Genomic DNA, 26,901 nt, shown 5'->3' with positions numbered 1-26,901 from the left:
GCCATCTTGGATGACGTCATTTAAAGGAACTGGTAGTGAGAAAGATGAGGCGCTGGAGAATTGACCCTGCTAGACTAATGTATTCCCCTCTAAGAAAACAGTGGTTGATATGTAGTGAATGTAGTCCAGCGCTAGATTAGCACGGGTAGAGTATTTAGTTAAATTCTATAATTTGAATATATTGTATTTTGTGATTGGATAAATGTTTAGTGTATGTACTGCAATGTTGTTATTATATATTTATTGTAGGTAATCCTAAGTATTTATCAACATTCAGTTAATAAAAAGATGTAAACAGGTATATACAACTGATATATATAAACTTGTTGTCTAATGTGAGCTTCTTATCTATATATAAAAACTAATAAAACATTTGTATAATTAGACAGAAATTTAATAACTTGTTAAAAGCATACATAAAATAAAAAGGGACGTCTCCCTTATAACATCGATTTAATCAGAGAAAACAATTGAATAACTGTAGTATATATTTCCGCTATTTGATAATCAGGTACCTGCTATATAGTGTAACAAATGATAGTGTCCAGAAATTGGATTAAAAAAACTTAAAGATCCAAACAAGATGACCTCCTCGCTATTGTGGCGGGTGTGTGTTACCGGTCCGTTAGTGAGAGACTGGTATTTAAAAATAAGTCATGTGACTTTTCCTACGTCACACTTGTGATCGTAGCTGTTTCAATATAGTTGTAATGTAACCAGTGATCCTTGACATTCTGTCAAGTGCTTATTATGTTGCAATTTTTATGAACTTTAATCTGTATGTGTATCCCCCTATTCCGTGTGTAATTAGGGAGTCAATTAGGGAGTCTTAGGGGAGATTGCAACTTACGCTGGTCTCTTGGCACACCTGATTTCTCTTTTAGTGTGGTCTTTGCGGTCACATTCAGTGACTTGGATGTTAAACTTTGCGGTCACGTGCAGTGACTATAATGCAATCCTCACAGTGTGGACTTGGCGGTCACTTGTAGTGGTGGGAATTGAACTCGTGACCTTTAGGGAAAGAGAGGGAGATCTTAACAATTAGGATATGTGTATCTCACTTTCTGTGTTAGCCTAGTGGACTTGGCGGTCACTTGTAGTGACTGTAATGAGGTCTTTGCGGTCACAGAGGTGACTAGTGGTTGGGTCTTTGCGGTCACAAGTGGTGACTAGGAGTAGAATCTTTAGCGGACATCAGTGATGTTATACAGCAAGGTCTTTGCAGTCACAGATTGTGACTTGCATGTATTAACTTGCGGTTGTATCTTTGCGGTCACAGATTGTGACTTAAAAGTGGTCTTTGCAGTCACTAACAGTGGTGACTTAGAGGAAATCTTTGCGGTCACTAGTAGTGACTAACAGAATGATCTGTATCGTTGGAGATCAAAGTAAAACTTGGCAATCTCTCTGTGCAATTTAGTAGAGCTGATTAGAAACAAATGCAGGTTGTAACAACGTCCAGCTGCAATGTTGCAGGAGGTAATCAGCAAAGGAAGTCTTGTAGTAGTTGTCTTTCCTTTCTTGGCAATTATAACAGCAATCAAAATAAAAGCATAAAGTGCAGAGTGACAACAGTGTCAAGGTCAACGCGTTTCGCCCTTAGGCTTTATCAAGACATGTTTGTCTGTGTCACCTAAGTCTATATATAGGGCTTAACTGGTTTGGATTGGCTATTCTATGTAATTTAATTAAAGGTGGAAAGTATAGATATATGGAAATTCAATATAAAGGTGGAATTATATAGTTGTGTGTGTCTACAAGAAGCTTATTGTTCTTCATTTGTTTTTGTTCTTTGTGTTGTAATAAATGAAAGAGAATGAATAGATCCTAGAAAGGTTCTTGTAAGAATGCAATAAACATTATTTAGAGAGTTCTAAATATATCTATTTAATGTATAATGTATGTATTTGTATTGATTTTGATGTGCCTATAGTTGCTTGAATATTGAGCATATGTTAATTTTTAAATATATAAAACAAATAGAAATTATAAGTAAAGATTTTTTTAAAATAAAAAAGTTATGACTTAGTGAGTAATTTTTCAAAAAATTTTTTTTTTTAAAACTGTTTTCAGTATTCCCTTTCATGATTGAACTCACAACCTTTTGGTAATTGAGCAGAGGGTATTATCCACTAAACCACATCTACCTCAACATTGTATATAGTGAAATACATGTATTAGTGAAAGTATATGTATATACACACACATATATGTTTATATACATTTATATTTACAATATGGTTTTGTTTGTATAAATGAAGACCATAGAGAAAGAAGTGATGATATTCATAAGAGACTAAAATCTATATAGATAGTTTTTAGTGGTAGTAAAGGATGTTTAGTAACATTTACCTGAACCAACAAAGGAATGTGGTGGGAATTGAACTCGTGACCTTTAGGGTTAGAGAGAGAGAGATCTTAACCATTAGGCTATGTGTATCTCACTTTCTGTGTTAGCATAGAATGGAGGTATTTATATATATTAGTATGATGTAAAATTATTATAAGAAAGGGGAAATATCTAGCTCTGAATTTAAGCCAGTTGGAAATAGTGTGTCCATATTGTAGATCATTTTTGCTTCTAACTTCAATAATTGATTTTCTAAATTTCCCCCTCTCCAATTAAGTTTTATCTTGGCTAGACCCCAGAATTTAAAATGTTTGAGATTGTTATTGTGAATGTCCCTAAAATGAGAATAGAGGTGTGTGTCAAGAGTGCCTCTATCAATGCATGACAGATGTTCCCTAATTCTATCGCGGAGGGTTCTTGTCGTTTCACCTATATAGTACTTTTTACATGAACATTCAATTATGTATATAATTCCTTTGTCTTGACATCTGATTGTTTCATCAATTCTGTATTTAACCCCTTGACGACCGAGGACGTGCAGGGTACGTCCTCAGAAAAAAGGCAGTTAACGCCTGAGAACGTACCCTGCACGTCCTCGGTGTGGAAAGCAGCTGGAATCGATCCTGCTCGCTTCCAGCTGCTTTCCGGTTATTGCAGTGATGCCTCGATATGGAGGCATCCTGCAATAACCTTTCACAGCCATCCAATGCAGAGAGAGCCACTCTGTGGACCTCTCTGCACCGGACATCGATGGCCGGTATCGTTGGTGGGTGGGAGCCGGTGTGGGAGGTGGGTGGCGGCCATCGATGGCCCTGGTCATGTGGAGGGGGGCGGGATCGTGGGCGGGTAAGCCCGGGGGTGCGCGCACGTGCACGAGGGGGCGGGCGCGGGCGCGTGCACGGGGAGGGAGCGGGTGGGAACCGCTACACTACGGAAAAAATGTTAAATAAATAAAAAAGCCCTTAGGTGTGATTTAGGTGGTGGGGGTTGGTCCGTGGGGGGGGGGGGGGGTTTGGGGATTGAGCTACACTACAGAAATTTTTTTTAAAAAAAATAAACATTTGATTGTTCAAAATGGGTACTGTCAGACAGCTGCCAGTACCCAAGATGGCCCCCAATAAGGCTGAGAGGGAGGCTTAGAGAGCTGTTTTGGGGGGGATCAGGGAGGTTGGGGGTTAAGGGGGGGATCCTAAACACAGCATATGTAAATATGCTTTTGTTTTTTTTCTTAAAAAAAAAAAACTTTTATTTTAGTACTGGCAGACTTTCTGCCAGTACTTAAGATGGCGGGGACAATTGTGGGGTGGGGGAGAGAAGGGAGCTGTTTGGGAGGGATCAGGGGGTGGGATGTGTCAGGTGGGAGGCAGATCTCTACACTAAAGCTAAAATTAACCCTGCAAGCTCCCTACAAACTACCTAATTAACCCCTTCACTGCTAGCCATAATACACGTGTGATGCGCAGCAGAATTTAGCGACTTTCTAATTACCATAAAGCAACGCCAAAGTCATATATGTCTGCTATTTCTGAACAAAGGGCATCCCAGAGAAGCATTTACAACCATTTGTGCCATAATTGCACAAGCTGTTTGTAAATAATTTCAGTGAGAAACCTAAAATTGTGAAAAAATTAACGTTTTTTTTTACTTTGATCGCATTTGGCGGTGAAATGGTGGCATGAAATATACCAAAATGGGCCTAGATCAATATTTGGGGTTGTCTACTACACTACACTAAAGCTAAAATTAACCCTAGAAGCTCCCTACATGCTCCCTAATAAACCCCTTCAATGCTGGGCATAATACACGTATTGTGCGCAGTGGCATTTAGCAGCCTTCTAATTACCAAAAAGCAAAGCCAAAGCCATATATGTCTGCTATTTCTGAACAAAGGGGATCCCAGAGAAGCATTTACAACCATTTATTCTATAATTGCATAAGTTGTTTGTAAATAATTTCAGTGAGAAACCTAAAGTTTGTGAAAAAATTTGTGAAAAAGTGAACAATTTTTTTTATTTGATCGCATTTGGCGGTGAAATAGTGGCATGAAATATACCAAAATGGGCCTAGATCAATACTTTGGGATGTCTTCTAAAAAAAAATATATACATGTCAATAGATATTCAGGGATTCCTGAAAGATATTAGTGTCCCAATGTAACTAGCGCTAATTTTGAAAAAAAGTGGTTTGGAAATAGCAAAGTGCTACTTGTATTTATGGCCCTATAACTTGCAAAAAAAGCAAAGAAGATGTAAACATTGGGTATTTCTAAACTCAGGACAAAATTTAGAAACTATTTAGCATGGGTGTTTATTGGTGGTTGTAGATGTGTAACAGATTTTGGGGGTCAAAGTTAGAAAAAGTGTGTTTTTTTCCATTTTTCCTTCATATTTTATAATGTTTTTTATAGTAAATTATAAGATATGATGAAAATAATGGTATCTTTTGAAAGTCCATTTAATGGCGAGAAAAACGGTATATAATATGTGTGGGTACAGTAAATGAGTAAGAGGAAAATTACAGCTAAACACAAACACCGCAAAAATGTAAAAATAGCCTTGGTCCCAAACGGACAGAAAATGGAAAAGTGCTGCGGTCATTAAGGGGTTAAAGTTATTCACTTCTATTTCTTTTAGTTTGCTACTGTATTTACAGGATCGGCATCCAAAGCATGGAAAGAAGCCTTTTATTTTATTTCCTTCTAAGTTTATATCTTGATTTATTGTTTTTAGTGGTTTCAATTCGCTTGGCGCTAGTTTATTTTTTAAATTTTTTGCTCTTCTGTATATGATTTTTGGAAATTGTGTTACTTTATCCCCTATTATGGGATCCGTCTGTACTATGTGCCAGTGTTTTTTAAGTATTTTGTTTATTAATTTGTTATTGCAGTTGTAATCCGTAATAAATGACACATTTACCTCATTCTTTGTATCACCATGGCCCCTACTTTGTTTATTTCTATAAGATAGTAGATCTTTGCGGTCTATTTTATCTACCTCTTCCCTTGCTTGGTGTATTATTTTATCCTCATACCCTCTTTCTTTAAATTTATTTTCTAAGATTGTTATTTGTCTTTCATAGTCTAATTGTTTTGAACAATTCCTTTTAATACGCAGATATTGACCTTTGGGTATGTTATTTTTCCACCTTTCTAGGTGGCAGCTTTTGTAGTGTATGAAATTATTAGCGTCTACTTCTTTGAAATGGGTAGACGTATTTAATTGGTTATCAATAATTTCTATATCTAGATCTAGGAAGACAATTTTTTGTTTACTGAAAGTATATGTAAAGTTAATATTCATATCATTATTGTTCATGTCATTGATTAACATTTCTAATTCTGACAGTTCCCCTTTCCATATAAAAATAACATTGTCTATGTACCTCTTGTAGAGTACAAGATTTGCACCCAGCTCATGCCTAGGGAAGAAAGATTCTTCCCAATATCCCATAAAGAGATTGGCATAGCTGGGTGCAAATCTTGTACCCATAGCTGTCCCAGTCCTTTGTCTATAGAACTTGCCCTCAAAAGAGAAATAATTTTGTTCAAGTATAAATCTGATACCATTTAATATGAACTCTTGTTGTTCTTTCTTTAGAGTGGTATCTTTATCAAGATATTTTCTAACAGATTCTATGCCCAATTCATGATTAATTATCGTATATAAGGAGGTCACATCACATGTTACAAGAGTGTAGTTGTGTTCCCATTTAATATTATTTAAAATTTGAAGTATTTCTGTAGTATCTTTGAGGTATGAAGGTAATTCTTTAACATATGTTTGGAGACATCCGTCTATATATTTTGATAAGTTAGAGGTTAGGGAGTCAATACCTGATATTATTGGTCTACCTGGGGGATTGGTGGAATTTTTATGTACTTTAGGTAGGTAATAGAACACAGGGATTTTAGTTATTTTTGGTAGCAGGAAGCCATATTCTTTATCATTTAATATATCTTTATCTTTAGCTTCATCGATTAATTTCATGAATTTAAGTGAGTACTTCTTTGTAGGATCAAGTTTTAGTATTTCATATGTGTTGGTATCACCCAATAGTCGATGTGCTTCTTCTGTGTATTGGGATCTGTTCATTATTACAACTCCTCCCCCCTTGTCTGCAGGTTTTATGATTATGTTAGGGTCTGACTGTAAATTTTTTAAAGTTTTTCTTTCTGTGAATGTTAAATTGTTAGATCTATTTTTTGTATTTGCTTTTTTAATGTCTCTTTGTACCAATCTCTCAAACATTTCTAAGTTTCTCCCTTTCTCATTCACCGGATAAAAGGTTGACTTAGGTTTTAAGTTAGAGTGTTTAAATGTGGTTGATGTTGGGGTTGAATTGATAGATTGTGCTTGCCAATTTCTTTCTATTGGATTCTTGAGGAAATACCTCTTAAGTGTAAGTTTTCTAACAAATTGACTCACATTTATGTGAGTATTAAATTTGTTCATTGTAGCTGAGGGGGCAAAGCTTAAACCTAAGTTGAGGACTCTTTTTTCTTCCTCTGTTAAAACTTTATTACTTATATTAAAGATTCCATTAGTAGGTGTTATTTGTCTCTCTTTGTGTCCCTTTCTCTTTCGCCCTCCTCTAGACCCTCTCTGTTTCTTTTTCTTTCCCTTTGTGGTGGGCCTATATTGTACTCTATATCTTTTGAAGTCCCTGGTGTCGGATGGCGTAACTCTAAAAAATCACTCTCATTTTTCTGGTTCTCATTTTTATATGTATCTGTATTTAATGGTTCAAATCGATTTGATGTTCTAATTCTCCATTCGTTATTTTGTTGATCATATGAGTTATAGTGTCTAGGTCTTTCCCACTCATCATCTCTTCTATCATAATATTATCTTTGTCTGTCTGAATGTGATCTTTCGTTATATCTTCTATCCCATTGTTCACAAGAGTTGTATCTGTTATAGTTTCTATATTCAGATCTATCTTGGGTTTGTTTGTAATATTGGTCATTTTGTGATATATTTCTATTTTGTCCAAATTGTCTGTCTCTGTTATGGTTGTATTGTGATCTTATTTGATTGGGTCTGTTGTATGTTCTCAAATTATAGTGTATATTAGATGAATATTGATCATCATATCTATTTCTGGACCGATGATTAGGTCTATAATTTGTCCTTTCTCTAAGTTTTGTATTTTCTTTTGGTTTTATATTCTCTCTTGTGTTTTGTATTTCAGTGTTAGGGTTCTCATCTATGTGTATTGGCTCTGTGTCTGAATAATCATCCTTATCCCTGTTTAGTTTTCTCCATTTTACCTCTTGTAATTCATTGTTTAGACTAATTAGTTTAGCCATGATTTCCCTTTGTCTATTTTTATATTCTTGGTGTTCTTTTTTATCAATCAATTTATTTTTTAACAGTGCAATATTTTTCTCAATTAATTCTAGTGATTCCTCACGTGATTTTTTAAAAATATTTTAAAAAGTGAGTGATGCTGTTTCAAATGCCCCCTCCCATTCTTTTCTTAAACTATCCCTTAGTTCAAAAGTGCAATTCTTTTTTAGTCTCAAACCTCTCGGTATTATTTTCATATTTATATATTTTTCTAGGAAACTAAGGCCTAGATTTGGAGTTTTGTCGGTAAAGACCCGCGTAGCTAACGCCGGCTTTTTTCTGGCCGCACCATAAAAATAACTCTGGTATTGAGAGTCCACATAAAGGCTGCGTTAGGCTCCAAAAAAGGAGCGTAGAGCATATTTAACGCAGCTTCAACTCTCGATACCAGAGTTGCTTACGCAAGCGGCCAGCCTCAAAAACGTGCTTGTGCACGATTCTCCCATAGAAAACAATGGGGCTGCAAAAAAGCCGCGTTCAGCTCCTAACGCAGCCCCATTGTTTGCTATGCGGAAACACTTCCTACGTCTGCACCTAACACTCTAACATGTACCCCGAGTCTAAACACCCCTAACCTTACACTTATTAACCCCTATTCTGCCGCCCCCGCTATCGCTGACCCCTGCATATTATTATTAACCCCTAATCTGCCGCTCCGTAAACCGCCGCTACTTACATTAGCCCTATGTACCCCTAATCTGCTGCCCTAACATCGCCGACCCCTATATTATATTTATTAACCCCTAATCTGCCCCCCACAACGTCGCCTCCACCTGCCTACACTTATTAACCCCTAATCTGCCGACCGGACCGCACCGCTATTATTATAAAGTTATTAACCCCTAATCCGCCTCACTAACCCTATAATAAATAGTATTAACCCCTAATCTGCCCTCCCTAACATCGCCGACACCTAACTTCAAACATTAACCCCTAATCTGCCGACTGGAGCTCACCGCTATTCTAATAAATGTATTAACCCTAACACTAACACCCCCCTAAGTTAAATATAATTTAAATCTAACAAAATTAATTAACTCTTATTAAATAAATTATTCCTATTTAAAGCTAAATACTTACCTGTAAAATAAATCCTAATATAGCTACAATATAAATTATAATTATATTATAGCTATTTTAGGATTTATATTTATTTTACAGGTAACTTTGTATTTATTTTAACCAGGTACAATAGCTATTAAATAGTTAAGAACTATTTAATAGCTAAAATAGTTAAAATAATTACAAAATTACCTGTAAAATAAATCCTAACTTGTTACAATTAAACCTAACACTACACTATCAATAAATAAATTAAATAAAATACCTATAATTATCTACAATTTAACCTAACACTACACTATCAATAAATTAATTAAATACAATTCCTACAAATAAATACAATTAAATAAACTAGCTAAAGTACAAAAAATAAAAAAGAACTAAGTTACAAAAAATAAAAAAATATTTACAAACATAAGAAAAATATTTCAACAATTTTAAACTAATTACACCTACTCTAAGCCCCCTAATAAAATAACAAAGACCCCCAAAATAAAAAAATGCCCTACCCTATTCTAAATTACTAAAGTTCAAAGCTCTTTTACCTTACCAGCCCTGAACAGGGCCCTTTGCGGGGCATGCCCCAAGAAATTCAGCTCTTTTGCCTGTAAAAAAAAACATACAATACCCCCCCCAACATTACAACCCACCACCCACATACCCCTAATCTAACCCAAACCCCCCTTAAATAAACCTAACACTAAGCCCCTGAAGATCATCCTACCTTGTCTTCACCTCACCGGGTATCACACCGATCCGTCCAGAAGAGCTCCTCCGATGTCCTGATCCAAGCCCAAGCGGGGGGCTGAAGAGGTCCATGATCCGGCTAAAGTCTTCATCCAAGCGGGGCAGAAGAGGTCTTCCATCCGATTGAAGTCTTCATCCAAGCGGCATCCATCCGGAGCGAAGCGGCAGCATCCTGAAGACCTCCGACGCGGAACATCCATCCTGGCCGACGACTGAACGACGAATGACGGTTCCTTTAAATGACGTCATCCAAGATGGCGTCCCTCGAATTCCAATTGGCTGATAGGATTCTATCAGCCAATCGGAATTAAGGTAGGAATATTCTGATTGGCTGATGGAATCAGCCAATCAGAATCAAGTTCAATCCGATTGGCTGATCCAATCAGCCAATCAGATTGAGCTCGCATTCTATTGGCTGTTCCGATCAGCCAATAGAATGCGAGCTCAATCTGATTGGCTGATCGGATCAGCTGTAATGTCCCTTTAAGACATTCCACTCAATTCCTCCTGCCTATAAAACCACTCCCCTTTCTTCACATCATTGCTTGATTATTTTGTGCTTAGCCTGTTGTGTTCAACTTGTCCACAGCAGTCACTTTCAAGTCTGACCTCTAATGCAAGTGCTTATTTTATTTAAGCAATCTCTATAGTTATTTACTGCTGTGTTACCTTGCTACTTTTTCAACTGTGAAGGATTCTTACTTTGGAACCTGCTTCCCTGCTTCAAGCAGCTCAGCATACTGGATCTTTTTCCTTTTGGATTCCTACACTGCATCAAGTCCCGGCTGCAAGGATCACTTCCTCATTTTTGCTCACCTGCTGCACACTGTCTGCAAAGCTCTCATCTGTTCCTCCCAGCAATCTCTCCTACCAAGTTGTAAGTAGATTGTTATCTAAAACATTGTTCACTGCTCTGAAAACTGGATCCAGTCCTTTCTTCATCTGCAACTAAGGTACAAACATTCATTAACTCTTTATGCCATATGCTCCACCTTTTACAGGCATAACAAGCTGTTATAACCTCTGTTTGCTTAAGCTGCATATTAATCCACTGACTCAGTAATCACTTATGAACTCTCTTTATTGACCAAGTGAAATTCATTACCTGTGACTGTTAACCTATCAACTCCTGTTACTAGTTGCATGAGATTTCTAAAGGCACAGATTGTGATATTAACTATATCTTGTCTGCTATCCATTATGTCTTATTAACTTGCTGGCACAGTTTTTACCAGTTGTTACAGAATAACATTCTGGTTTCTTGTCCAGCTACATTTACAACCTTACATAATAATCAAGCCTATAAAGTTAAAGTTATATAGCATAATGGATCCACAGGCAGTTAAAGCAGAGTTTGACACTCTCAATCAGAAAGTTGATTTTCTAGCAAGAGGGCTCACAGAACTTCAGGCAGAGAATGCTGCACTAAAAAATGTACTTAAAGATATTGTTGCCCCAAAATCTCCAGACCCTCCAGAACCTTTAATTAACCCACCTGCTGTTTTTTTCTGGTAAAAGATCTGACTTCAGAGGTTTTAAAAACGCCTGTTACCTACTGTTTTCAATGAAGCCAAGAACTTACTGCACAGAGAAAATAAAGGTTTGCACTGCCATATCCTATCTTGCAGGTGAACCCAGGGCGTGGGCTAACCGCTTTTTTGAGACACAAAGTCAGTTGTTAGACTCACTAGATCAATTTTTTGCTGCAATGGCATCCCTTTATGAAGACAGCAATAGTCAAATAAACGCAGAAACAAAACTAAGAGCATTAAAACAAGGAAAACGTCCTGTGGAGGACTTTATAACAGAGTTCCAAATGTGGGCCACAGACACATTATGGAATGATATCACCTTGAGAAACCAGTTCAGACTGGGACTTAATGACACACTAAAGGATGAAATATCCAGACTTGATATGCCAGAAACTCTGACTGGACTTATTAAATTAGCAACTACACTGGACCGCAGACTTAGGGAACGCCGTTCAGAAAGACTGACTACAGAGACCACTTTAAAGAGACCCTCACCTATTTACACAGAAAGAGAATCCCATTTCCCCACACCAATGGAGAATGGTGTAATTAAAGCCCCACTAACCTCAGAGGAGAAAAATAGAAGACGCATCTCCAATTTGTGCCTCTATTGTGCCAGTAGAGACCACCCAGTAGCAACATGTCCCATACTACAGAGATCAAGGAAGGGTAAGCCATTACATTTATGCAATACCTCCCTATATAACCACAACAATGCACTCACACTGATTTTATCTTTACAGTGGGATCGACTTCAAATCAAGACTGAGGCCATTGTTGATTCAGGGGCGTATGGGTGTTTTATGGATGCCACTTTTGTTAGTGCTAATAAAATACCGTGTGTTACAAAGCAAAAACCTCTGTTTATTAAAGTAATAGATGGTTCATTGATTCATAGTGGTCCTATAAAACAACACACCATACCTTTATTAATAACTACTACTGATGGTCACACAGAATATCAAAGCTTTGATATAATACCCTCAGCACTACATACCATCATCTTAGGTTTTCCCTGGTTAGTCAAACACAATCCCACTATAGACTGGAAACACTCAAAGATAACATTCCCCTCCTTATTTTGTAAAACCACTTGTTTTCAACAACAAACTATAGGAATGTTAGATGTTAGCATACCAACAGAGTATCAGGATTTAAGTGATGTGTTTGATTTAAAGGAAGCAGAGACTCTTCCTCCCCATAGGGATTTTGATTGTCCCATAGATTTGGTACCCGGAGCAGTAGTTCCATATGGGAAAATATATCCCCTCTCTCAAGATGAGTTACAGTATCTCAGAGAATATCTAGACGAGAATCTTAGGAAAGGTTTCATAGTACCATCTGTATCACCCGCAGCTGCCGGAATATTTTTTGTAAAAAATAAAGATCAATAATTAAGGGCCATTATAGATTACAGAGCTCTGAATGCAGTAATTGTAAAAAACCGTTATCCACTTCCACTCATCCCTGAACTTTTAGAACGTCTCAATGGTGCAACTATTTTCACCAAATTAGATCTGAAGGGGGCATATAATTTGATAAGAATTAAAGATGGGGATGAGTGGAAAACTGCATTCAGGACAAGATATGGCCTATTTGAGTATAAGGTCATGCCTTTCGGCCTTTGTAATGCCCCTGCCACTTTCCAACATTTTATAAATGAGATATTTAAAGACCTCATTGACGTGTGTGTTATAATCTACCTGGATGATATTTTAATTTATTCTCGGACTACATCTGATCACATTAAACATGTTAGGTGGGTTTTGACAAGATTGCGTGAAAATAGGTTATTTGCTAAACTTGAAAAATGCCTTTTTCATGTCCATGAGATAAAGTTTCTTGGATACATAGTAACACCAGATCAAATCCGAATGGATCCAGATAAGTTATCTGCAATAAAGGATTGGCCAAGGCCCACTAATGTGAAATCCTTACAGAGATTTCTGGGTTTTACAAATTTCTATCGCAAATTTATTCATAATTTTTCAACAATTGTTAAACCCCTAACCAGTTTAACCAGCAAAAATACTAAGTTTACCTGGTCTCCTCACGCAGAGGAAACTTTCCTTTTATTAAAAGATAGATTCATCTCTGCTCCTATATTGAATATACCTGACCATACTTGTCAGTTTATAGTTGAAGCAGATGCCTCAGACACTGGAATTGGGGCAGTTCTTTCTCAAAAGTCTAAATTAGACAATATACAACATCCCATAGCCTATTACTCCAGAACCTTACAACCAGCTGAAGCTAATTACTCCATAGGGGACAAGGAATTGTTAGCAGTCAAATCAGCACTAGAAGTATGGAGGCATATATTAGAGGGCACAAAGACTCCTTTTATAATATATACAGACCATAAAAACCTACAATATTTACGCCAAAGTAAAACTCTCTCCTCCCGTCAAGTGCGATGGAGTTTATTTTTGGACAGGTTTAACTTCCTGATTACTTATAGACCTGAACGTTTAAACACAAAAGCAGACGCATTGTCCCGCATCCATGAACAAAGCTTAAGGCCAGATCAAAATATGTATTTAATACCCCCACATAAGATAATAGGTCAGTTAACAACATTTGAGAATGACATTATCAGAGCACTCCAAACAGATGACCTACCTAATGATAGCCATCTAATAAAAGAAAATACTGGACTTTACACTTATCATAAAAAGTTATACATTCCAAAACAATTACGGAATTTTATCCTAAACTACTACCATGACAACCCATTATCAGGCCATCCAGGTATACATAAAACCAAAGAACTACTTTGCAGGGATTTCTGGTGGCCCAAAATATCAGATTCTGTACAGGATTATGTCAATTCCTGTGATGTTTGTGCCAGAAATAAAGTTGAAAGAAAGAAACCCATTGGATATCTTAATCCTTTACGTATACCAGAAATTCCATGGTCACTGATTTCTATGGATTTCATAGTGGAACTACCTCTATCTCAAAACCATAATACCATTATGGTCGTGGTCGATCATTTGACCAAGTTGGCCCATTTTGTTCCCTTAAAATCACTTCCCACCGCAACAGAGACCGCACAAGCTTTCATTAACAACATTGTGCGCTTACATGGCATACCACGGTCCATCATTACCGATCGCGGTACTCAGTTCACCTCTTATTTTTGGAAAACTCTTTGTACCAGTTTACGTATTCAACCAAGACTAACCTCATCTTACCATCCGCAGGCAAATGGTCTCACAGAAAGAGTGAATGGCTTACTTGAGCAATATTTACGTTGTTATATCACTCACCTTCAGGACGATTGGATCTCTCTCCTTCCCTTGGCAGAGTATTCCTACAACAACTCAATTTCATCCTCCACCAGGTTAACACCTTTTTATGCTACTTATGGCTACCATCCTCAATCCATTCTACTATCACCAGATAGAAGGGCATCCCCTTCAGCTTCAACATACTTAACCAATTTACAAAACACTTTGACTTTACTAAAAGAACATTTAAACACTGCTAAAGCTGGGCAAAAACTTTATTATGATTTGAGACACAGGCCGTGTCCTGATTACAAACTGGGAGATCGAGTCTGGCTTTCCACCAAATACCTGAAACCGGCAGTGCCCTCCAAGAAGCTGGGCAGTCAATACATTGGTCCATTCCCCATTGTTCGAATTCTAAGTCCGACGTCTGTTACCTTGGACTTACCGAGACATTTCAGAATTCACCCCACATTTCATGTTTCGCTTCTGAAGCCCTATATCTCGAGCGCATCACGTTCGTGTCCCCAGGCACCTCCACCGCCCATTCAGTTGGATGGTCAGGAAGAGTTTGAGCTTGAAACCATCTTGGACTCCAGAATCTCTCGTGGACGTTTGGAGTACCTCCTCCGTTGGAAGGGTTATGGTCCTGAGGAAGATTCTTGGGTACCTCGCTCCCGTGTTAATGCTCCTCAGCTGCTTAGGGCTTTCCATCTCCGTTATCCTGATTAACCTTCTACTGCATCCTTGGAGAGGATGTCCTGAGTGGGGGGATATGTAATGTCCCTTTAAGACATTCCACTCAATTCCTCCTGCCTATAAAACCACTCCCCTTTCTTCACATCATTGCTTGATTATTTTGTGCTTAGCCTGTTGTGTTAGACTTGTCCACAGCAGTCACTTTCAAGTCTGACCTCTAATGCAAGTGCTTATTTTATTTAAGAAATCTCTATAGTTATTTACTGCTGTGTTACCTTGCTACTTTTTCAACTGTGAAGGATTCTTACTTTGGAACCTGCTTCCCTGCTTCAAGCAGCTCAGCATACTGGATCTTTTTCCTTTTGGATTCCTACACTGCATCAAGTCCCGGCTGCAAGGATCACTTCCTCATTTTTGCTCACCTGCTGCACACTGTCTGCAAAGCTCTCATCTGTTCCTCCCAGCAATCTCTCCTACCAAGTTGTAAGTAGATTGTTATCTAAAACATTGTTCACTGCTCTGAAAACTGGATCCAGTCCTTTCTTCATCTGCAACTAAGGTACAAACATTCATTAACTCTTTATGCCATATGCTCCACCTTTTACAGGCATAACAAGCTGTTATAACCTCTGTTTGCTTAAGCTGCATATTAATCCACTGACTCAGTAATCACTTATGAACTCTCTTTATTGACCAAGTGAAATTCATTACCTGTGACTGTTAACCTATCAACTCCTGTTACTAGTTGCATGAGATTTCTAAAGGCACAGATTGTGATATTAACTATATCTTGTCTGCTATCCATTATGTCTTATTAACTTGCTGGCACAGTTTTTACCAGTTGTTACAGAATAACATTCTGGTTTCTTGTCCAGCTACATTTACAACCTTACATCAGCCAATCGGATTGAACTTGAGTCTGATTGGCTGACTCCATCAGCCAATCAGAATATTCCTACCTTAATTCCGATTGGCTGATAGAATCCTATCAGCCAATCAGAATTCGAGGGACGCCATCTTGGATGACGTCATTTAAAGGAACCGTCATTCGTCGTTCAGTCGTCGGCCAGGATGGATGTTCCGCGTCAGAGGTCTTCAGGATGCTGCCGCTTCGCTCCGGATGGATGCCGATTGGATGAAGACTTCAATCGGATGGAAGACCTCTTCTGCCCCGCTTGGATGAAGACTTCAGCCGGATCATGGACCTCTTCAGCCCCCCGCTTGGGCTTGGATCAGGACATCGGAGGAGCTCTTCTGGACGGATCGGTGTGATACCCGGTGAGGTGAAGACAAGGTAGGATGATCTTCAGGGGCTTAGTGTTAGGTTTATTTAAGGGGGGTTTGGGTTAGATTAGGGGTATGTGGGTGGTGGGTTGTAATGTTGGGGGGCTTGGGTATTGTATGTTTTTTTTTACAGGCAAAAGAGCTGAACTTCTTGGGGCATGCCCCGCAAAGGGCCCTGTTCAGGGCTGGTAAGGTAAAAGAGCTTTGAACTTTAGTAATTTAGAATAGGGTAGGGCATTTTTTTATTTTGGGGGTCTTTGTTATTTTATTAGGGGGCTTAGAGTAGGTGTAATTAGTTTAAAATTGTTGTAATATTTTTCTTATGTTTGTAAATATTTTTTTATTTTTTGTAACTTAGTTCTTTTTTAATTTTTGTAATTTTGTAATTATTTTAACTATTTTAGCTATTAAATAGTTCTTAACTATTTAATAGCTATTGTACCTGGTTAAAATAAATACAAAGTTACCTGTAAAATAAATATAAATCCTAAAATAGCTATAATATAATTATAATTTATATTGTAGCTATATTAGGATTTATTTTACAGGTAAGTATTTAGCTTTAAATAGGAATAAGTTATTTAATAAGAGTTAATTTATTTTGTTAGATAAAAATTATATTTAACTTAAGGGGGTGTTAGTGTTAGGGTTAGACTTAGCTTTAGGGGTTAATACATTTATTAGAATAGCGGTGAGCTCCAGTCGGCAGATTAGGGGTTAATGTTTGAAGTTAGGTGTCGGCGATGTTAGGGAGGGCAGATTAGGGGTTAATACTATTTATTATAGGGTTAGTGAGGCGGATTAGGGGTTAATAACTTTATAATAATAGCGGTGCGGTCCGCTCGGCAGATTAGGGGTTAATAAGTGTAGGCAGGTGGAGGCGACGTTGAGGGGGGCAGATTAGGGGTTAATAAATATAATATAGGGGTCGGCGGTGTTAGGGGCAGCAGATTAGGGGTACATAAGTATAACGTAGGTGGCGGTTGGCAGATTAGGGGTAAAAAAAAATCAATCGAGTGTCGGCGATGTGGGGGGGACCTCAGTTTAGGGGTACATAGGTAGTTTATGGGTGTTAGTGTACTTTAGAGTACAGTAGTTAAGAGCTTTATGAACCGGCGTTAGCCCAGAAAGCTCTTAACTACTGACTTTTTTCCTGCGGCTGGAGTTTTGTCGTTAGATGTCTAACGCTCACTTCAGACACGACTCTAAATACCGGAGTTAGAAAGATCCCATTGAAAAGATAGGATACGCAATTGACGTAAGGGGATCTGCGGTATGGAAAAGTCGCGGCTGAAAAGTGAGCGTTAGACCCTTTTTTGAGTGACTCCAAATACCGGAGGTAGCCTAAAACCAGCGTTAGGAGCCTCTAACGCTGGTTTTCACGGCTAACGCCAAAATCCAAATCTAGGCCTAAGTTCAGTCTTTTGTTTTAGTTCGCTAGTTAAATTTTTTTCTAGTTCACCCATGATTGTGTTTAGGTCATAATATTCAGTGTGTGTGTTATGACTTTCTTTTTCAGTTATTTCTTTAAGTGTTTTATCCCTCCACATAAAAATATCATCTTCCATTCTGAAGCTGCCTCAAACTTTAGTGTAATGGAACACTTGAGAGGATAGGAGATTAAACTGGTAGTGAGAAAGATGAGGCGCTGGAGAATTGACCCTGCTAGACTAATGTATTCCCCGCTAAGAAAACAGTGGTTGATATGTAGTGAATGTAGTCCAGCGCTAGATTAGCACGGGTAGAGTATTTAGTTAAATTCTATAATTTGAATATATTGTATTTTGTGATTGGATAAATGTTGTTATTATATATTTATTGTAGGTAATCCTAAGTATTTATCAACATTCAGTTAATAAAAAGATGTAAACAGGTATATACAACTGATATATATAAACTTGTTGTCTAATGTGAGCTTCTTATCTATATATAAAAACTAATAAAACATTTGTATAATTAGACAGAAATTTAATAACTTGTTAAAAGCATACATAAAATAAAAAGGGACGTCTCCCTTATAACATCGATTTCATCAGAGAAAACAATTGAATAACTGTAGTATATATTTCCGCTATTTGATAATCAGGTACCTGTTATATAGTGTAACAAATGATAGTGTCCAGAAATTGGATTAAAAAAACTTAAAGATCCAAACAAGATGACCTCCCCGCTATTGTGGCGGGTGTGTGTTACCGGTCCGTTAGTGAGAGACTGGTATTTAAAAATATGTCATGTGACTTTTCCTACGTCACACTTGTGATCGTAGCTGTTTCAATATAGTTGTAATGTAACCAGTGATCCTTGATATTCTGTCAAGAGTTTATTATGTTGCAATTTTTATAAACTTTAATCTGTATGTGTATCTCCCTATTCCGTGTGTAATTGGGGAGTCTTAGGGGAGATTGCAACTTACGCTGGTCTCTTGGCACACCTGATTTCTCTTTTAGTGTGGTCTTTGTGGTCACATTCAGTGACTTGGATGTTAAACTTTGCGGTCACGTGCAGTGACTATAATGCAATCCTCGCAGTGTGGACTTGGCGGTCACTTGTAGTGGTGGGAATTGAACCCGTGACCTTTAGGGTAAGAGAGGGAGATCTTAACCATTAGGCTATGTGTATCTCACTTTCTGTGTTAGCCTAGTGGACTTGGCGGTCACTTGTAGTGACTGTAATGAGGTCTTTGCGGTCACAGAGGTGACTAGTGGTTGGGTCTTTGCGGTCACAAGTGGTGACTAGGAGTAGAATCTTTAGCGGACATCAGTGATGTTATACAGCAAGGTCTTTGCAGTCACAGATTGTGACTTGCATGTATTAACTTGCGGTTGTATCTTTGCGGTCACAGATTGTGACTTAAAAGTGGTCTTTGCAGTCACTAACAGTGGTGACTTAGAGGAAATCTTTGCAGTCACTAGTAGTGACTAACAGAATGATCTGTATCATTGGAGATCAAAGTAAAACTTGGCAATCTCTCTGTGCAACTTAGTAGAGCTGATTAGAAACAAATGCAGGTTGTAACAACGTCCAGCTGCAATGTTGCAGGAGGTAATCAGCAAAGGAAGTCTTGTAGTAGTTGTCTTTCCTTTCTTGGCAATTATAACAGCAATCAAAATAAAAGCATAAAGTGCAGAGTGACAACAGTGTCAAGGTCAACGCGTTTCACTCCCTTAGGCTTTATCAAGACATGTTTGTCTGTGTCACCTAAGTCTATATATAGGGCATTTATATATATAAGGTCCTTTGAAAAAGCCGAAACGCTATCGGCGAAACATGTTAGGGAAGGGTATTCGTTAATACCCCATTTAGTTTCTTTTTTAATGGCATAGCTAACTCTCAAACAAATTACTGATATAGTGGCAACTCGGACCTTATATTAAATATTCCTCTAGTTGTCAGTGGCAAACACTAAGGGCAAACGACTTTCTTATATCTTAATAGTTATAAACGCTAGTCGTGATAGTCTTGGCATATACCGGGAAAACCATTTGTTAATATCATAAGGGCAAACTACTGTTTTATATCTTAAAGCTACAACCACTAGTCGTGTGAATCGATAATCTGAGTATATACCTTAAAAATCATTTGTTAATATCATAAGGGTACAACGGATAGGTGTTTATACTGGCTGTTTGAGCCTTCATTTTGATAACACAATCACAAGTACTTTGAACGCTACAGTCGCCCAATATTATAACGGCTAAATGTTTATAAAGGGTGCTTTAGATAAAAAACTGAGATGAACTACTGACTGAGACCTGAGACCACAGTAGCTAACCACTTACATCAGCTATTTTAGCTTTTACTTTTACAGTACAACCTCATGTGTTTGGTTGGCGATCAATTGTGGACACATATATATGTGGTGGTACCGTTGATTGTAGACAGAGATACAATATTGCAAAGATACTAATAAAGTATATCTCGTAGCTACACAAAAATCCCTCTATACAACATTAAATATATCTTTAGATTTAACATTTAAAAACGGTGCTTCTTACACAGTGAACACCGCATAGTATAAAGGAGAGCTATTGAGATAAAATGAATCTGATAACTGGCAAACCTATCTCATATAGATCGTCTTAATTACAACATCTCCAATATCATATTAGAGGAGAGAACAGCCACAATCTAAAGCACTTTATTAATACCTGTAACTTGTGGACTAATATAAGTGTAATAACATTATTAAATCAACCTATCAGGAGATCCAAGATATAACATCTGTTAAAGAAAGCCTGACAGCGATTGCCACTAAGTATAAATCACTGGAGCCCATAACCAGTGAATTATTAATATTTCTATTAATTGAAGCACAAACTTCTAACTTGCAAGACAAAGCAGTATTAAAGTACACCAAGCACCCACACATGTCATACAGTAATTAAAACCCTCTATAATTGATGTTGTAATAACAGTTCAATCATACAACATACATTTAAAAAAATATACATATATATATATTAAGGCCATTTGAGCCATTTTCATGTTCCTTTGAATATAGAATTGGAACTGTGACTAAATATATATTATCACTATATACATCACCCAATAGCATAACAAAAAGGGATAGAAATAACCCTTTCAGTTAACTATACATAATCTGTACATGACTGTGCCACGTTATATGGGAACAACGGTATGAGGGAATACTAAACCATACAGTGGTGTACTATATTAATTGATATAAGTACATTATTCAATTGAAAGATTTACATTACTTCATACAAGCATACCTAAACAATATTTTAGGTCCGTGGTAATTTATTTACCCAATATTCTGAGCCACTTCCATTATTAGTAGAGTTGCTATGTGTTTTTAAAGTGCACATATCCACACATCATATTTTTATCTAGTAGAGAATTAATAAAATATGTTTTCAACCCCTTGGCTTCCAGTGGTTGTTTAAGTCTAATTTCAATTTCAACCTTATTTCTAGGAACAGAAGTGCTATCTAAGTGCATTCTTTTAGTCTTCACCATTTAAGGTATAGACTTTATTTTATAGGTATTTAGTTTTAAATAGGAATAATTTAGTTAATAATAGTAATATTATTTAGATTTATTTAAATAATATTTAAGTTAGGGGGGTGTTAGGGTTAGGCTTAGACTTAGGTTTAGGGGTTAATAACTTTTTTATAGTGGCGGCGACGTTGGCGGCGGCAGATTAGGGGTTAATACATTTAATAGGCTATGTGGGCTATGGCGATTTAGGGGTTAATACTGGAATAGGTTTATTGCGTTGTGGGCTATGGTGGTTTAGGGGTTAATAGAGTTTATTAGTTATTGCGGAGGGGGGTTGCGGTTGACAGGTAGACATTGCGCATGCGTTAGATGTTTTTGCAGGCATTTTATGGAGTTACGGTGCTCCCATACTCAGCGCAAGGCTTGCTACGGCTGCCTTTTATGGCGAGGTAAAAATGGAATAAGATTTCTCTATTTTCGCCACGTAAGGCCTTGCGCTGGATATTGGATACCGATTTACGACGCGGTCCCATGTTAGCCTATGAGAGTAAAAATTGCGAGCGACGGGTGAAATATACGGGCGTAACTTGTATGCTACGCCGTATATGTAATACCAAAATCGTGCATAATCTGCGGCCGATGCTCTATATGTAATGGAGGCCCATGTCTCCAATTAATGACTAATATATTTATCACTAACTGGGATCTTTGTGAATGTCAGATAATCTACTCTATCTCTTTCAATTTTTTAAAATTTGATTTTGATAAGTTCATCCTTAGTTGTTATCATTAATTGTTTGATCTCTTTTTCTTTAAATTCTAAATCTCCTTTATATTTTTTGCAATCTTGATTCTAATTCATAATCTCATTACCTAGTTTTATAGTGAGCTGTTCCACCCTATATTCTTTAAAGGGATACTATACACCAATTTTCATTTAACTGCATGTAATAGACACTACTATATATAATAATATGCACAGATACTGATCTAAAAATCCAGTTTAAAAACTAACTGAGAAGCTCTCAGTTTAGCTCTGTTGAAAAGGTTAGCTGGAACATTCACTGCATGTTGTTCCATAGCAAAAAAAGCAGACACTCTCCCCCCTCCCTCTTCCTCTGCATATGAAAATACTCTTTAAACAAACAAGAGCAAGATGGAGTAGGTATACATCAGTATTCTCCTAAAACTTTGGGGCTTGGTTAGGAGTCTGAAAATCAGTGCAGTGTTATTTAAAAATAAGCAAAACTTATTTTAAAAAAATAACCTGTATAGGCTTTATAAATGGATCATCTTCCTAACATTTATGCAAAGAAAAAAGAAAATTTATGCTTACCTGATAAATTTCTTTCTTTCTTTCTTGACACGATGAGTCCATGGATCATCTTAATTACTAATGGGATATTCACCTCCTGGTCAGCAGGAGGAGGCAAAGAGCACCACAGCAAAGCTGTTAAATAGCTCTTCCCTTCCCTCCCACTCCAGTCATTCGACCAAAGTTAGGAAGAGAAAGGAAAAGCCAAGGTGCAGAGGTGTCTGAAGTTTACAATAAACCACAACCTGTCTAAAAGAACAGGGCGGGCCGTGGACTCATTGTGTCAAAAAATAAATAAATTTATCAGGTAAGCATAAATTTTCTTTTCTTTTTTTAAGATACAATCGGCTAGATTTAGAGTTTGGCGTTAGCCGTCAAAACCAGCGTTAGAGGCTCCTAACGCTGGTTTTGGGCTACCGCCGGTATTTAGAGTCAGTCAGGAAAGGGTCTAACGCTCACTTTGCAGCCGCTATTTTCCATACCGCAGATCCCCCTACGCCATTTGCGTATCCTATCTTTTCAATGGGATCTTTCTAACGCTGGTACTTAGAGTCGTGGCTGAAGTGAGCGTTAGAAATCTAACGACAAAACTCCAGCCGCAGAAAAAAAGTCAGTAGTTAAGAGCTTTCTGGGCTAACGCCGGTTTATAAAGCTCTTAACTACTGTGCTCTAAAGTACACTAACACCCATAAACTACCTATGTACCCTTAAACCGAGGCCCCCCCACATCGCCGCCACTCTATTAAAATTTTTTAACCCCTAATCTGCCGACCGCACACCGCCGCCACTTACATTATCCCTATGTACCCCTAATCTGCTGCCCCTAACACCGCCGACCCCTATATTATATTTATTAACCCCTAATCTGCCGCCCCCAACGTTGCCTCCACCTACCTACAATTATTAACCCCTAATCTGCCGACCGGACCTCACCGCCACTATAATAAATGTATTAACCCCTAATCCGCCTCACTCCCGCCTCAATAACCCTATAATAAATAGTATTAACCCCTAATCTGCCCTCCCTAACATCGCCGACACCTAACTTCAAGTATTAACCCCTAATCTGCCGACCGGACCTCACCGCTACTCTAATAAATTTATTAACCCCTAAAGCTAAGTCTAACCCTAACCCTAACACCCCCCTAAGTTAAATATAATTTAAATCTAACGAAATAAATTAACTCTTATTAAATAAATTATTCCTATTTAAAGCTAAATACTTGCCTGTAAAATAAACCCTAATATAGCTACAATATAAATTATAATTATATTGTAGCTATTTTAGGGTTTATATTTATTTTACAGGCAACTTTGTATTTATTTTAACCAGGTACAATAGCTATTAAATAGTTAAGAACTATTTAATAGCTACCTAGTTAAAATAATTACAAAATTACCTGTAAAATAAATCCTAACCTAAGTTACAATTAAACCTAACACTACACTAGCAATAAATTAATTAAATAAAATGCCTACAATTATCTACAATTAAACCTAACACTACACTATCAATAAATAAATGAAATAAAATACCTACAAATAAATACAATTAAATAAACTAACTAAAGTACAAAAAATAAAAAAAGCTAAGTTACAAAAAATAAAAAAATTAATTACAAACATAATAAAAATATTACAACAATTTTAAGCTAATTACACCTACTCTAAGCCCCCTAATAAAATAACAAAACCCCCCAAAATAAAAAAATTCCCTACCCTATTCTAAAATTAAAATAGAAAAGCTCTTTTACCTTACCAGCCCTTAAAAGGGCCTTTTGCGGGGCATGCCCCAAAGAATTCAGCTCTTTTGCCTGTAAAAAAAACCATACAATACCCCCCCAACATTACAACCCACCACCCACAGACCCCTAATCTAACCCAAACCCCCCTTAAATAAACCTAACACTAAGCCCCTGAAGATCTTCCTACCTTGTCTTCACCATGCCAGGTATCACCGATCGCTCCAGGCTCCGAAGTCTTCATCCAAGCCCAAGCGGGGGCTGGAGCTCCATCATCCGGCTGAAGTCTTCTATCAAGCGGCGGCTGAAGAGGTCCAGAAGAGGCTCCAAAGTCTTCCTCCTATCCGGGAAGAAGAGTAGATCCAGACCGGCAACCATCTTCTTCCAAGCGGTGACAAGTGGCTCCATCTTGAAGACCTCCAGCGTGGATCCATCCTCTTCTCCCGACGTCCTAAGTCTGAATGAAGGTTCCTTTAAATGACGTCATCCAAGATGGCGTCTCTCGAATTCCGATTGGCTGATAGGATTCTATCAGCCAATCGGAATTAAGGTAGGGAAAGTCTGATTGGCTGATTGAATCAGCCAATCAGATTGAGCTTGCATTCTATTGGCTGTTCCGATCAGCCAATAGAATGCGAGCTCAATCTGATTGGCTGATTGGATCAGCCAATCGGATTGAACTTAAATCTGATTGGCTGATTCCATCAGCCAATCAGATTTTTCCTACCTTAATTCCGATTGGCTGATAGAATCCTATCAGCCAATCGGAATTCGAGGGATGCCATCTTGGATGACGTAATTTAAAGGAACCTTCATTCGGACTTAGGACATAGGAAACAATGGGGCTGCGTTAGGAGCTGAACGCTGCTTTTTTGCAGGTGTTAGGTTTTTTTTCAGCTCAAACTGCCCCATTGTTTTCTATGGGGGAATCGTGCACGAGCACGTTTTTGAAGCTGGCCGCGTCCGTAAGCAACGCTGGTATTGAGAGTTGCAGTGGTGGTAAAGTATGCTCTACGCTCCCTTTTTGGAGCCTAACGCAGCCATTCTGTGAACTCTAAATACCAGCAGTATTTAAAAGGTGCGAGGGGAAAAAAGCCAGCGTTAGCTACGCGGGTCGTTACCGACAAAACTCTAAATCTAGGCGAATGAGTCCACGGATCATCTTAATTACTAATGGGATTCAATACCCAAGCTAGAGTACACAGATGATACGGGAGGGACAAGACAGGGAACCTAAACGGAAGGCACCACTGCTTGAAGAACCTTTCTCCCAAAAGCGGCCTCAGCCTAAGCAAAAGTGTCAAATTTCTAGAACTTTGAAAAAGTGTGAAGAGAGGACCAAGTTGCAGCCTTGCAAATCTGTTCCACATAAGCTTCATGTCTAGCAGTCTCATATGCAAAACGTATGATACTCTTCAGCCGAAAAGAAAGAGAAGTAGCCGTAGCTCTCTGTCCCTAGTGTTTTCCTGAGAAAACCACAAACAAAGAAAAAGACTGACGACAGTCCTTAGTCGCCTGCAGGTAAAACTTTAAAGCACGGACCCCGTCCATATTGTGCAGAAGTCTTTCCTTCTGAGAAGAAGGATTAGGACACAGGAAAAGAACAACACTCTCCTGATTAATGTCCCGATCAGAAAAAAACCTTAGGAAGAAATCCTAATTTAGTACGTAAAACTACCTTATCTGAATGGAAAATAAGATAAGGTGACTCATACTGTAATGCCGAGAGCTCTGACACTCTCCGAACAGAAGAAATAGCAACAAGAAATAAAAACCTTCCAAGATAACAACTAAATATCTAAGGAATGCATAGGCTCAAACGGAGCCCCTTAAAGAACTCTGAGAACTAAATTCAGACTCTATGGAGAAGCAACTGGTTTGAACACAGGCCTGACAAAATGATTGTATATCTGGGACATCTGCCAGACGTTTGTGTAACAAAATAGATCTCTGTCCCTTGAGATTTGACCCTTTAGGGAACTTGACGATAAACCTTTCTCCAAACCCTCTTGGAGAAAAGATAAAATTCTAGGAATCCTAACTCTACTCCATGAGTAGCCCATGGATTCACACCAATAGAGATTTACGCCATATCTTATGATAATGTTTTCTAATGACAGGCTCATGGTCTCAATGACTAAGTCAGAAAAACCCTGCTTAGATAATAATAAGTGTTCAATCTCCAAGTAGTCAGTTTGAGAAAAAAAACAAACAGATTTGGGTGAAGGAGGGGGCCTTGATTAGAAGGTCCTTCCTCAACGGAAGTCTCCAAGGTGGCTGAGATGACATGTCCACCGGATTTGCATACCAAATCCTGCGAGGCAAAACCGGTGTTATGAGGATTACCGATGCCCTCTCCTGCTTGATTCGAGCAATGACCCGAAGAAGAACAGCAAATGAAGGAAAAAACTGGAGAACACTTCTGGATGGAGTTCCCACTCCCCCAGAAGGTCTGCCTGTTCAGGAATGGGCCTCCACCCAATGAATTATTTTGGATACCTCTGTCATCGCTAAGGAACTCCTCGTTCCTCCCTGATGATTGATGTAAGACACTGAAGTAATTTTGTTCGACTAGAACCTGATAAACTGGACCGAGGCTAACTGAGGTCAGTCCAGAAGAACATTGT

The 26,901-nt window shown here is 38.0% G+C and overlaps 2 protein-coding genes and 1 long non-coding RNA gene across 5 annotated transcripts in view; 2 read left to right on the top strand and 1 right to left on the bottom strand.

The window, feature by feature from the left end:
• Window positions 1–26,901, bottom strand: part of DCAKD (dephospho-CoA kinase domain containing) — a 202,880-nt gene that overhangs the window by 17,613 nt on the left and 158,366 nt on the right. The window lies entirely within an intron of this gene.
• LOC128647059 (uncharacterized) lies at window positions 10,080–12,429 on the top strand. The gene is made up of 3 exons (XR_008400360.1): window positions 10,080–10,460; window positions 11,547–11,708; window positions 11,783–12,429. It is a non-coding gene; the product is annotated as an uncharacterized LOC128647059 (long non-coding RNA).
• The window catches only part of NMT1 (N-myristoyltransferase 1), a 214,610-nt gene continuing 203,098 nt past the window's right edge, over window positions 15,390–26,901 (top strand). The window contains exon 1 of the mRNA XM_053699844.1: window positions 15,390–15,530. The gene's annotated coding sequence lies outside the window, so the exon portion shown is untranslated. The remainder of the gene's footprint in view (window positions 15,531–26,901) is intronic.

The sequence above is a fragment of the Bombina bombina genome, chromosome 1, assembly GCF_027579735.1.
Source record: "Bombina bombina isolate aBomBom1 chromosome 1, aBomBom1.pri, whole genome shotgun sequence".
In the NCBI taxonomy this organism is placed as follows: Eukaryota; Metazoa; Chordata; class Amphibia; order Anura; family Bombinatoridae; genus Bombina; species Bombina bombina.
This window is presented reverse-complemented; position numbering and strand designations above follow the sequence as displayed.